This window comes from Microtus oregoni, unplaced genomic scaffold (genome assembly GCF_018167655.1).
Source record: "Microtus oregoni isolate MIOR12 unplaced genomic scaffold, Mior012 000013F_ref0000133, whole genome shotgun sequence".
NCBI classification, from domain to species: Eukaryota; Metazoa; Chordata; class Mammalia; order Rodentia; family Cricetidae; genus Microtus; species Microtus oregoni.
In genome coordinates, this window is record NW_024543072.1 from 4,525,493 (window position 1) to 4,539,213 (window position 13,721).

Consider the following 13,721-nt stretch of genomic DNA (forward strand, 5'->3'; position numbering starts at 1 on the left):
TGGAGAGGCAGCCTTGTTTTGGCAGATGAAGATGAACTTGTGAGCAGGCCTGGTCCCCGTTAGCAGGCCTCTGGCAGCAGATGGGACACAGCCGACCAGCAGGAATTTAGGGTCCCAGTAAACTCCTTGCAGTTGAGACTTAACTGGAAGAAAAGGTGTACAACCTTACAAATAGTTCCTAGACCATCTCTTCCCCCGCACTGAGAGGCTGCCCCTTTGCATAGCCTGACCTCATGTTCGTGTTCTTTAGCTATGTGTGCTAGTTTGGGGGAATAAAGAGGTTTTCTCCTTGCCTTTTCTTGTTTTCTTTTTCAAACAAAAACATTGAGATACTCATCTGTCAATGCCACCTTTGAAGAAAGGCCAGTTGGAGTGGGCAAGATTCCACTTGTGCATCAGGCTCGGTGTATAAGCAGGCTCCATCCATCTTCTGGGCCTCTGACAGTACTTCCCAGCCTCCTCTCGGGGACCTTGCCAACTTTCCAGCTGCCAGCAGTGTGCCTCGCTTACCTAATTGCTTTCTCAGGGCAACAGGAGACATGACAGGGCCTACCCAGTCTCTCCAGAGCTTTGGAAACTCCTGTGTGTGTGTCAAGACACTAATCCATTTTGCTGTTAGGATGAGACATACAAACCTTGGAATGTAAGGTCTGCTTGAATTTGCCAGTCGTCTTGTACCTTGCTCAGTTCATTGTCCTGGGTCAGTAGCAGTCTAAGTCAGGGTTGAGATTGTTAGTTCCTGCCTTATTCTCACTTCGGAGATAGCATAAGAGAACACAGAGGAAAATACATGTATATGAAGAGATGCAAAAAAAAAAAAAAACAGGATGTATAGGAATGGTGCATTTTCACCTTCTGTTTCATTTGGTTACTCACTTACTCATTCATTTATTTATTCATTCATTCCATAGGACAGGACTCCTGCTTTTGCCAGGCACTCGACTTATCAATGAATAATAACTGTATCTGTGTTCCATCCTCACCATGTGCATAAAATAGCAGCAATTTTTAATTTTAATAGCAATATGGAGGGCAAGAGAGATGGTTCAGCAGGTAAGAGCACACCATCCTTATGGCCCGAGTTCAACCCCTGGAACACATGCACACACATATCATAGTAATAATAAATAAAAAAAAATTAAAAGCCATGACTTCATAGGACTAGTGAATTTAAAAGCTGTGTAGTCTTCTGGAGGTTCTAAAAGCCAAGGATTGTGCTTGTCTTTCTTTCTCCCACTAAACCATGGCCAGCTGAGGGTTTAGACTGTGGTGGACAGACCTCAAATTACAAACAAATCGAGATCACAGAAACCCGCTTGACCCAACTTACTAATTTGCCAGCTCAGGATCCATAAATTATCTAGAGCACGTTGGTATAGTCCTCCACTGGGCTCTCAGTAGGGGAGGCCCACCTTTCTCTGCAGTACTGTCTCTGCCATACAAGGGTGGATAATAGCATGCATGGTGTGTGTGTGTGGGGGGGGAGATGGGGGGACCTTGAGACACCAGATGGTGAAAGGGGTGGCCCTGCTGGGGACTCCTCCTGAATTGTTTGTCCTGCCTTCCTAATCACTGGATAGAATCTGACAAATACAATATTCCTAACCTCAGCTATTCAGATTTCTGGGAAAAAAAATGGTTTTTGCATGTGTACGTGCTCGGCTGGGGCATGTGCAGAGAAGCATGTGCGTATTCGTGGGGAGGCCTGGGGTTGAAGTAAGATACTATTTTAGTTAGGGTTTATCTTGCTGTAAAGAGACATCATGACCACTCACTCTTATAAAGGAAAACATTTAGTTGCCTGGCTTATAGTTTCAGGTTCAGTCTGTTGTCATCATGGTGGGACACGGTGGCATGTAGGTTAGGCATACTGTTAGAGAAGGAGCTTAGAGTCCTACATCTTGACTCTGTAGGCAACAGGAAGTTATCTGCATCACTAGGCATAACTTGAGCATAGGAAACCTGAAAGCCCACCCTCACAGTGACACACTCCCTCCAATAAGACCATACCTACTCCAACAAAGCCATGTCTCCTAATTTGGCCTCTCACTAGGGGTTTATGGGGCCAGCTACATTCAAACTACCCCAGATACTTTCTTTGGTCACTCTCTATTGCGTGTATTAAGGTAGACTCTGGTTGAGTCTGGACCTGGTGTTTTGCTTTGTTAAGCTAATCAACTGGCTTCAGGAATCCTCATGTCCACTCTCACCATATACAGTTTCCACAGAGATGCTGAGAACCAGACTCTAGTGCACACACCTGCAGAGCAGTTAGAGAGCTTGCCTGATGGTCAATCACTCCAATTCAGACTTCTGCATTTTTAAATATTAATAAATTTTAAAATAATTAAATAAGACTTTAATTTTTTAATAATTAATTAAGACTTATTAGCAGCTTGTTATTATTATTATCGCTCTGAAATGTACATTTAAACCCATCAAAATCTAAAGTTGGTGCACTCGTGTTTCATTTGACCTCTTACACACTTGCGGGACATATGTGGGGGACATCACCTGAATAAGTTATTCAAGGCCTATGGGCTTTGTTGTCCCTTGCTTTACAGGAATACAGGATCCACAGGCCAGATAAAAGAGCCACGGTACACAACTACAAGTCAGAGATTCTCACTGGCAAGATTTGAGTTCACGTCACAGCCACACCATCCCATGACGTGAATGTTTTAAGGATAGAGAAATCATTTGCTGCCCCATTCAAATGGCATCGATAAACCAAAAGTTATCTTTTCACGGAAGTCCTAGTATCTGACATTAAGTGTTAGACTAGCAGCTAATTATAATCTTCACAAAAACTTAGACATTAAAGCCTTCATTTCTCACACTACAACTTTTTAAATAATAATTTCATTGAGGTATGACACCCCAAATTCACTGCCTTTAAGCTGTGAAGGGCAATGATTTTAGTAGATTGGAAGATGGCCCTGACCCTCCAGCTCACTCCTGAGCGAGGAACATGGATTTCATTAGATTCTCTCACAAGGAAAATTTCAAACTGTGGGTTATGTGGTCTCATCTGCATAATTCAAGGCAGTGTAATGAAGGGGAAGATTTCATTTTAAACAGATAATTAGGAATGTGATTGATTATCGCCATTAGCCATTAGCTATTGTCAGGTAAGTGCTATTTAAACGAAGTGTAGTGTGTAAGATGGGCCCTCGTTAGTGTTCTGTGAGTAATCTTCCCAAAACCTTCCCACAAATGTCCGTTGTCCTTGACCTCAATCCTTCAGTGGAATCTCACAATGAGCTAACTACATATCAGGAATTCGGTGTCAAGCCTGCCGCGGGTAAACCTCTGGCTTGTGAAATCCTAGCAAAGGAAGTGTTTTTTTATCATTTAAAAAAAAATGCATATTGGGAGTAGGGAGCTAGCTCAGTCAGTATAGTGCAAGGAAATAAATTTGGTCTCTGGAACCCATATAAAAATGCCAGATGTGCTTAGCATAAGCAGAGAATCCCAGCTTCTGGGAAAGCAAGGACAGGAGGAGCTCTAGGGCTCCCTGGCCAGCCTTGCCATCCTGATAAATAGATTCAGACCATGGGAAGGCCTTGTCACAAAAGAACTAGGCAGATGGTTTCTGAGGAACCTCTCAGGCAGGCATATATACATGCACATGCATCTGCCATCCAAATGTACATACACGTGTGCATGTGTGTGCACACACACACAATCAGAGAGAGAGAATTGTTACCACTGGTTAGAATGTACTACTGGCATTTCCTAGGTGAAGGGCAAAAATGGTGCCAAGCATCCAAAAGAACAATTTGCCCACTGATCCAAAACAAAGAATGATCTGGTTGAAAATGTCAAGATTAGTGAGCTAGAAACTGGCTTAAAATGAGCACCATGATTAACCTCTCAATAGATATACATTTCATTCCTGGTGGTACCTAGAGCTGAACATGTGCTTGTGAGCAATCCTATAAAAGGCAGTGTGGAATAAATGAGGAGAGTTCTAGTTGGGCTATCAACGAGGGCATATCTGTCCAGGGCAGAATCCTTCCCCTCGATCGCTCTCCTAAGGGTACCACTGCCAAGGGAGAGCTTCCCTTTGTGCGGGAGATAGAGAAGCACTAAGTCTTACAGGGATGAGAAGGAGTCAAGTGAAGGAAGGAAAGACGTAAGAAGGGGGAGGGAAAGAGGAAAAAATACTCTTGAGAAATCAGAGCCAAACAAAGATTAAGTGTGGTTGTCGGTGGCAAAGAGAATGAAGTCACTTGCCTTCCCAAACATGTGTACGGGTATGTGGTGAGGGCGATGCCTCTAGTTTCGAGGTGGCCAGGGAGAGACTTGAGTGGAAGCCTGAAAGATGAGATACCCAGCATGTAAATCTGTGGGAAGAGCTCTCAGGGAGAAGCAACCCCCTTCTCCAAGGATGTGAATGGGTTTGGGATGAGATCCCTTATACACATACACGTCTCTGGTTGGCATTCGGAGACCCGAATGATGCAGTTTGAGGGTATTTAGCAGACTCTTACCAGAGGGCTCACAGGCAGGTGAGGAGGGAGCCCAGGAGGAGACGGAAATCCACATCCTGTCTTCGCTCTGAATTACTACAGCAGCAAATCTCATGTCAGTGGATTTGAGATGAGTTGGAGCCTGCGCTCTGTTTAGTATCTGCAGCAGAATTTCCGAGTTAGGACTGTCCTTCAGAACAGCTGCTCTGCGAGGTGCAGATGTCTGTAAAGAGCGCGCATTCAGGGTCACCACTCAAGAAGTAAAAATAGCCCAAGTCCCGAGGAGCCAGAGCCTCTGGGTTAGCTCTCTAGGGCACTGCTCACAGGGCGACATAGCTTCAGAAACTTTACCAGAGAAGAAAACACATCGTCCGCTCAAAACTCAGCAGCAGCAGAGTACCCAGGGTGACAGGTTCTCACAGCACCCAGCTGAGAATTAGCAAGTTAGGCACTTCTCTCTGAATTCCTGGTAGAGCTGCATATTAAAGTTAGTGTTAATTAAATATTTGGAAGTGAGCACAGGGCTTCCCCCTTTCTCACTCCTATAGGGGCCTTTCTTCTCATGCATACTTTTTTTTTCACATGTATATCAAAGTATAGGGTGCTTTGGTTAGATTTCCTAAAGAGCCATCCCCCCACCCCCCAACCCCCGCAGGCGTTGTTTTCTGTGAAATCTTGCCTGGAAACATCTTATTGTGATATAGTTATATTTATTATTACTGTCTTTTAAAAACATTATGGCTTTGAATTCTTGTGTATAGGTATATGTATGCATACTCCGGACCCTTAGAGCCCAAAGAGGGCATCCTTTGTAACTGTAGTTACAGACAATTGTGAGCCATTTCCCTACTGACCAATGCTGAGTGTCCAACTGATCGTGAGCTTTTTGGCCCTTGGTGCCTCTTTTCTAGAGAGATGTCTATTTAAAGCTTTTGCCTGTATTTAAATGACAATGGTTTGTCATTTTGCTGTGTTGTATGAGCTCTTTACATTATCTAAATAGAAGAGCATTGTGGCTTATCTGTTGCCTGTTTCTGCAAAAAAGTTGTCTTGGCACGTAGCTACACCTCTTTCATCTGAAGACACTTTCTTACCAAAATGAAAAAGCTAGGTAGTTGGTTAGAAACTGTATGGACCACAACACACACACACACAAAAATGTTGGCTGCTTAGCTCTTTCCAAAAAGCAAAACAAAACAAACAAACAAACAAACAATCCCTCACTAACACTTTTATAAGATGGAAATGTCACACAGTCTTGTTTAAAACAAAACTACACAAAGGTCACCTCCTCCTCACCCACCTCTTTCATCATGATCTAATAGAAATGAGGTGCTATTGGAATCGGGTCATGTAAACAAATGTTGACATAGAGTTTCATGCATCAGAATTTGTCCGTCAGTTGTACCTGGTTGTATGTGGTTATACAGAAATCCTAACCAAAGGTCCTAAGATTCCTAAAAGTACATATTCTCCTGTCTGTCCCAGCAGCAACTTACTTAATCTTCACTCTGATTCATAAACCTTGGACAAGTGCTCTCTTTACGATGCAGAGGAGTAAGCCTTACACAGCCTGTGATTAGAAAGAAACAGCATGATCACAACCTTTTGTCTCCAAAGATGACACTCACTGCCAGTTCTTGGAGTCTCTTTTGGGTAAGAATCTTCAGTTGGCTGTGTGGTGGCATATGCCTTTAATCCCGGCACTCAGGAGGCAGAGGCAGGCGGATCTCTGTGAGTTCAAGACCAGCCTGGTCTATAAGAGCTAGTTCCAGGACAGGCTCCCAAATTACAGAGAAACCCTGTCTTGAAAAATTAATAAAATATAGAAGCTCCAGTTGATGGCAGGATCAATATCTGGCTGTCATCCATACTTCAAGTCATGGGAGATGGGAGTATATATCTTTTTTAACAATCAGGAGAGATTTCAGAGTGGAAGCATAGGGAATGGGTATTTAAGTATTTTTCTTTGTAAAGCCTTCCGCCCTCCTGAACTCAGCTGAGCTAGTCAGACTTAACCCAAAATGAGTTTGCAGTTGTTAGTATTCCTTTATGATGTAGCATAACTAATGCTTTTATGCTGTACAGTCCTCTCTTGTGCATTTTCCAGATCTTTCTACAACCCACAGCGGTCAGGTTTTGTGATGACACCAAGTCGTTTCCACATTAGACAAGCCCAAATCAACCCTCTGTGAGCCCCTCTTCTTGTTCTGTGCCAGCTCCCTACTTGGTGCTTCCCCTCCCTTGCCCTTCAATGTTCTGGTCCTTCCTAGGCTGATTCATTCATCTCTCTAGCTTATTAACGTCAGAGACTGCAGAGCTCCCCCTCTGCGTCCTGCCCATCACCAAGGCTCTGAGCATCATGCAGGCACTGGTGATGATCCCAGCCAGACATTCCTAGGTTGGCTCCCTTCGCTCATTCCCGCCACAACCTCCATCCCCTACTGTACCCCAGCCCCTAGTTTACTTTAAACCAAACTGTGGTCCTATCATAATTTTTTCATAAGATTTTAGTATAGATCTGTAAATGATAGAGACCTCTTTGTATCCTCAGATGACATGGTATTGTACCTAAAAATAAGAATTCCTAATGTATCTAATTTCTGGTTGCCTCAAATGTGCCATCTTATTCATTGTCCCATTGATTTGAATCAGGGTCTTAAAGCTGTTCCTTCTTTAAATTTTATTTATTTGTTTATATTTATTTATGTATGGGTCCATGTGTGTGCTACACCTTTCGTATAGAGGTCAGAGGACAACTTCTTTCACTGTGTGAGCCCCAGGGATCCAAACCAGGTCATCAGACTCAGCAGCAGGCATGAGCCATCTCACTGGTCCCTGAAATCATATTTAATTCTCTTTTCTTCCTTCGCAACTTCTGATTCAGTGCATTATTGTTAAATGACAGCTAGCATCTCTTCACTCGCACAGCCTACCCTTGGCTCTGCCCACATGCTCTTTTCCCTGGTTCTGTCTTCTCAGAACCCTCACCATCTTAGTCGAGGCTATTGGGAGCCACAGCAATCATGTCCAAGACAAATAATATCCCGTGACTCCTTCATTCAAAACTCTGTTGACTTCCCAATTTACTCAGAGGCAAAAGCCTGAATCTTCAGCATAGTCCATGTATTAGAGGGGAAAAAAAATGAAGGGAACAAGAGAGGATAATGGGAGCAGACAAATAGCACGTTTCTTTCATGTGAAAAATCTAGGATCAGCATACACGCAGGCATGCATTTATAGATCTGAACCATAAAAGTGGAAAGGGAATTTTCTGAGGGAGGAGTGGAACCAATGGGAGAGGGGAGGGAGGTCAGGAGAGGGTACAGGGAATGAGCGTGAGTGAAGCACGGTGAAACACGTGTGCAAAGAAAGATGTCATAACAAAACCATTGTCCTGTATGCTAGCCCAAACTGTTAGTTTCAAAAGCTGAGCCAGGCGGTGGTGGCACGTGCCTTTAATTCCAGCACTTGGGAGACAGAGACAGGCAGATCTCTCTGAGTTCAAGGCTAGCCTGGTCTACAGAGTGAGTTCCAGGACAGACTCTGAAGCTACAGAGAAACCCTGTCTCAAAAAACAAAATAACAAAAAAAGATTATAAATAGATATAAATAAATAGATATGATAGATAGGTAGGTAGGTAGATAGATAGATAGATAGATAGATAGATAGATAGACAGACAGACAGATAACTGAAAACTTGCCAGGTGGTGGTAATGTACACCTTTAATCCCAGATGTCAGGAGACAGTGGCAGATGTATCTCTTTGAATTTGAGGCCAGTCTGGTCTAGAGAAGGAGTTCCAGGACAGCCAAGGCTACACAGAGAAACCCTATCTCAAAAAACAAGCAAGCAAACAAGCAAAACTCAAAACAAACAACAGAAAGAGACATATTTACTCTTGAAAAGCACCTAGGTTTGGGGGGAAAAATCCTTGTGTCTTAGGGTTTCTCCTGCTGTGATGAAACTCCATGACCAAAAAGCAAGTGGGTGAAGAAAGGGTTTATTTGGCTCACACTCCACACTGTAGGCCATCAACGAAGGAAGCCAGGGCAGGAGCACAAGAAGGGCAGGAACCCGAAGACAGAGCTGATGCAGAGGCCATGGAGGGTGCTGCTTACTGACTTGCTCCCCATGCCTTGCTCAGCCTGCTTTCTTACAGAACCCAGGACCACCAGCCCAGGGATGGCCCCACCCTCAATGGTCTGGGACATCCCCCATTTATCACTAATTAAGAAAATGCCCTATTGCCAGATATTATGGAGGTATTTTCCCAATTGAGGTTCCTTCCTTTCAGATAAATCTAGCATATATTAAGTTGACATAATACTGGGCAACAATTTGTATTTGAATTTCTGTTCCATCATTTACTGGTGGGATAACCTTAGGCAAATGTGCTTTCTAGGCTCATGTGCTATGTAGCAGTAGAGTAAGGTTTTCATTATAAGATAGATAATTGGTTAATATGCTTAGAAGATACTTGGCTCCAAATTAGATGCTTGTCTTCTGTTTCTAATATTGGTATAAAACACGATAACCAAAAGCAACCTGGGAAGGCAAGTATTAATTTCAGCTCACAGCCCCACATCATAGTTGTCATCAAAGGACATCAGGGCAGAAATTCAAGGCAGGAACCTGTAGGCAGGGGCTGAAGCTGAAGCCATGGAAGAACACTTCTTATTGGCTTCTTTCCCAATGGCTTTCTCTTATAACACCTAAGGCCACCTACCCAAGGGTGGTGCCACCCACTGTGCGCTGGGCCTGACCACATTAGCTATCAATTAAGGAAAATGCCTGCAGGCCAGTCCTAATTGGGACATCTTCTCAATTGAAGTCTCCTCTTCCCAAGTGACTCCAGCTTGTGTCAAACTGCTGTAAAGCCAGCCAGCACCCCATCAGTGAATGTTGATGATGGGGCTATTATTGATTTTATCTAAATGAGGAGTGCAGTGACGTCAGAGTCTAGATAGTGCGGCTGACTGTACAATAAACAGAAGTTAATGGGGGGATTAGTCTGTATTATCCATGCTAATTACATGCTTTTGCATCTACGTTTATCGGACACACAGAGAACTATGTGTGACTTTTGGAAAGTTTTTTTTTCCTTTCCCATACTTCTATCGCCTACCTGTAAAATAAAGGCGCTGAACTATATCAAAGTAGCAAATAGCTTTATTCCCCTCTGTCAGTGCTAGTTGGTCTTTTGTGAGCCCGGGGGAAACAGTTTTAACTGGATTCTGAGTCTGGTCAGGAACCTGCTGATGAGTTTCTGTGTTCTGTAGCAATGCCCGCGGTGAACAAGGAGGTCAATGGAACTGTTCTGGAATTTTCCAGGCCTAGACTTATTGTTCTTCAGGGCCTTCCTGGCTCCTTTGATTCATTTTCTGGATCTTCTTAATGGACCTGGGAGACTGCATGACTGCTTACATATCCAGAGGATTTGGAACACCCGGTGTCTTTGGTGTGAGAAAAGATGCCAGCTGTCTTGTCAAGATCCTGAAAGCAGGCCAGTAAGATATAAAATCGAGTCTCTGAGTGAGACAAAGGTCTCTTTGAGATCTCATTGCAATTTGAGCATTAAAATATGAAGAATTTCTATCAAGAGGGGGAACAGGATGGTCCCCTGGAGTTCTCTAAATAATCCAGCTCGGGCACACCTTGTAGGCTGGTGTGTTTGTAGGTTTCTGGTAGTAGAATATATAGTAGATGTACTGATGGGGTTTTAACTACACTGGACACAGTTATGATCTGCATAGGAAGTTACAGGTTTCAAAAGACTGCTATATGTAGCATGAACCTAACTGGTCTTAATAATAAAAACCCAGACTCAGATATCAAGGGTGAAAGCTGAAAGATCAGAGGAGCAGAGCAGCAACCATTAGATAGACTTCTTACATCTACAGAGTCCTCAAACCAAATGGGACAAGACCCTGTCACCATGAATCTTCAGACTAAATGCCTGAGCTCCTGTCTCCTCCTGCATTATATTCCTCTTTCTGCCCAGCTGTATCCCTTCCTGCCTCCACCTACCTGGTGCTGGCTGGCTCTGTGTCTCTTTTAGACTGAATCAATCTCAGGTAGCTCAGGGTGGCCTTGAACTCACAGAGATCCATCTGCCTTTGTCTCCTGAGTGCTGGGATTAAAGGTTTGTGCCACCACTGTCTGACCTCTACAGCTAATTAGCGGCTTAGCTCCACCCTCTGATCTCCAAGAGAGCTTTATTTATTAGATCACAAACAAAATATCACCGCAGCTATATAACTATGACTATGGGGTACAGACAGATTACTTTGGAAACCAATTTAGCCACTTCTTTCAATACTGAGAACAACAGTTTTCAACCTTCCTAATGCTATGACCCTTTAATACAGTTCCTCATGCTGCAGTGACCCCCGGAACTTAAATTCCTTCATTCCTACTTCATGACTGTACTTTTGCTACTGTTGTGAATCATAATGTAAATATATGATGTGATATTTACATATCATTTGTAAAAGGGTCATTTGATTCCAAAGGGGTTGCAATGCACAGGCTGAGAAACACTGGTTTTAGGGTGTGAGACCAAGGGGTTTTCAGTAGTTGTTCTTAGCATCAGCAATGGGATTTGATTTCCAGGAACCTTCGGCAGGAAACCCAGGTGTGCGTCCCTCTTTCGCTTTATATTTTTGTACAGCAAAATGAGATCACACCTTCTTCCACTGGCATTTTGTCATCTTGAGCACACGGTCCTTTTCAGCAGAGTTTGAGGTCCTGCTGTAACCGCGAGCTTTTCTGCTCTGCTAGCAGATCTTTCTCCTTGCAAACCCTTGTGTGTTTTCTATGCCTTTTGCACGGACTTCATTGTCAAAAGCTACGGCGTCTGTGAACTCGGTACCCTGCTTAAGCAAAGCCCACCTTCCTCTCACCACAATGTTGCACCACCTTTATTGAAAACGGAACATTTCAGATGACTTTCTCAGAAACAACCGCGACACTAAGCACGAATTTTGGCCTTAGCATCTCCTCCAGCCTGGCACAGTGCTGGACAGACATTCTTACAGGGGAATCTATGAATAGGAAAGCAGTAATAAGCAGCTGAAAATAATCTGTGTGGCGTTTGTAAATTGCCCCTCGTGAGCTGCAGTGCTTGGGAAAGATAATTTGTGGTTCTTGCAGAATTCCCTGAAAACTGGGTCTTTCATCTGCAGAGCATTTTGCAATTAAAACATTTCATTTCTCGTATTAACAAATGATAACTCCACGTTTGTTCATCTAAACAACTTGATTTATATTTTTTCTGTGCTGAGTAGCTGTTGACATTTCAGAGTAAGTAATTATTTTCATTGCCAACTGCTGTGTGCGGTGGACTGCCGGCAAATGATGGAAATTTGAGTGTACATATGTATCACGTAAATCCTTTGCTTAAAGGCTACCTATTAAACTAGAAGCCGTCTGCCTGCGTTGTCATCTGTACTTCGATATCTTATAGGATTAGAATGTTGACAAACGTGGGTTCGGGCCACATTCATGGTTTGTGCTGTGTGCTGGAAAGGCTTTTACGTAATCTCTGAGGTCCAGGCTAACCTACAGCACCTCTGAAGCATTGGCAGGGCACAGGAGACTCGCAGTCTTAAATCACTCATTAGAGGAGGCATGTGCTGTTGGCCCTGGGAGTTGTTGGGCATGTGGTAGCTCAGGCATCCCTCATGGGAGTGTCAGAATTCCATGTGGAATGCTCATGGAAACAGTTTGCGCCATGCCCGCTAACAGTGTAAGTTTGAATATCATTTGGTCAAATGGAGATGCAAAATAACGAACCTTCTCAGTTTCCTCTCACATTCCATTCTGGGCCAACAACAACAACAACAAAGGCACAGTTCTGACAATGGAGGGACATGCTTTTGTGGCTTGAATCTAGTGGCTATATCCTTGGAGTAGGAACTCAGTCACCACACAGTTAAATCAGCCACCTTGGCACAATACAGAGGAGGTATCATGGTAAGTGACAGCCCGTGCAGCCATGGGCCTTCCTTGGAAACTCTTTCTGTTCTGGGCTTTTTAACATTGTAACCACTGATACGTATTTATTGCACATACTAATGGATTCTCTGTGACTTTCCATTCATATATACATTGTGCTTTTAAACTTAGAATATTATGTATCCAGTTTTATTTTGATATTTAGAGTGTTGGCTATTCACACTTCGGCTTCTTCTCCCAAGGAAACTGTAGACGAATTGATACCCCAAAAAGACACTTGACCCTTAGCCCACTCAGCTGTGTGCAAGGTTCACACAACTTATAGCCCGCTAGGTGTCTGTCCCATCCTGACATGTGCGTGTCCTATTTGTGTTCCTGTTTGGGGATAGACTACTGACTGGAGATCCAAACCAATTTTTACATGGCCTGGAGGGCTGAGTAGAGCCAGTACCCTGAATGGCAAATGTGCTTTATCCTTTGAACCAACTCCAACTGATTAGTTCTAGTTGCCTATAGTGCTGTCTTAAGAGACCATCTGTGGTGTATTTGAGGCTCAGCTGCAAAGTGTGCTGGGATTGATTAACAATGTCTGTCATGGGCTCCAGAGGAAAGCTTGCCCCATATTTGTCATTTTCTGCTTTTAGCATGTCTTTAACTCCTCTGTGCTCTCTTCCTGCGCAAAGTAGTTATAATCTAAAAAAGTGCCTGTGGTATAAACAGAAAGAGTAGGTATAGGTATATTCCACTTTAAGAAACCCTAGCATAGAAATGCAAATTTAAAAAATGCATCAATCTGGAGCCAATTATTTCCATTACAGAAAAGATTCCATGAAAGGTCCCTTTAAATAGCAAGCTCCCCTGCTGCATTAAAACGATGATTCAATTTACAAAAATTCACTTTGCATGCAACTCTCTGGGACAAAGTCTGTGGTCTTAGCAAGCCGTACCTGAACTCTTTAAAGCCATGCGTCAACCTTCGCCAGGATGTCTGCACCAAGTACCTTGAGTGCCCCAGTAACTCCCCTGTCTCTCAAACTTCCTTCTTCCTTCCTATCCCAGAGTGGTGAGCGTACCATCTGGGTGATGATCAACAGCTACTGGCTCCCACCCGACATGGCTGTGTTTCATTAGTGGGAAAGCTGATTGCTCTGAGGGTGTTTATGTGTGGGTGTAGCTGTACAAATCCATGCCCTTTATGCATTGTGTGTGCCGACGCAGAAACACACGCACCATTCAGACGAATCTAAATTCATCCCTGCTGTGAGCGCTGGGGTAACGTTCCAGCT

General features: G+C 43.5%; 1 protein-coding gene across 2 annotated transcripts in view; it reads left to right on the top strand.

Annotated features, from left to right (window-relative positions):
* The window catches only part of Cacna2d3 (calcium voltage-gated channel auxiliary subunit alpha2delta 3), an 835,389-nt gene that overhangs the window by 685,834 nt on the left and 135,834 nt on the right, over positions 1–13,721 (top strand). The gene's annotated exons all lie outside the window — the stretch shown is intronic.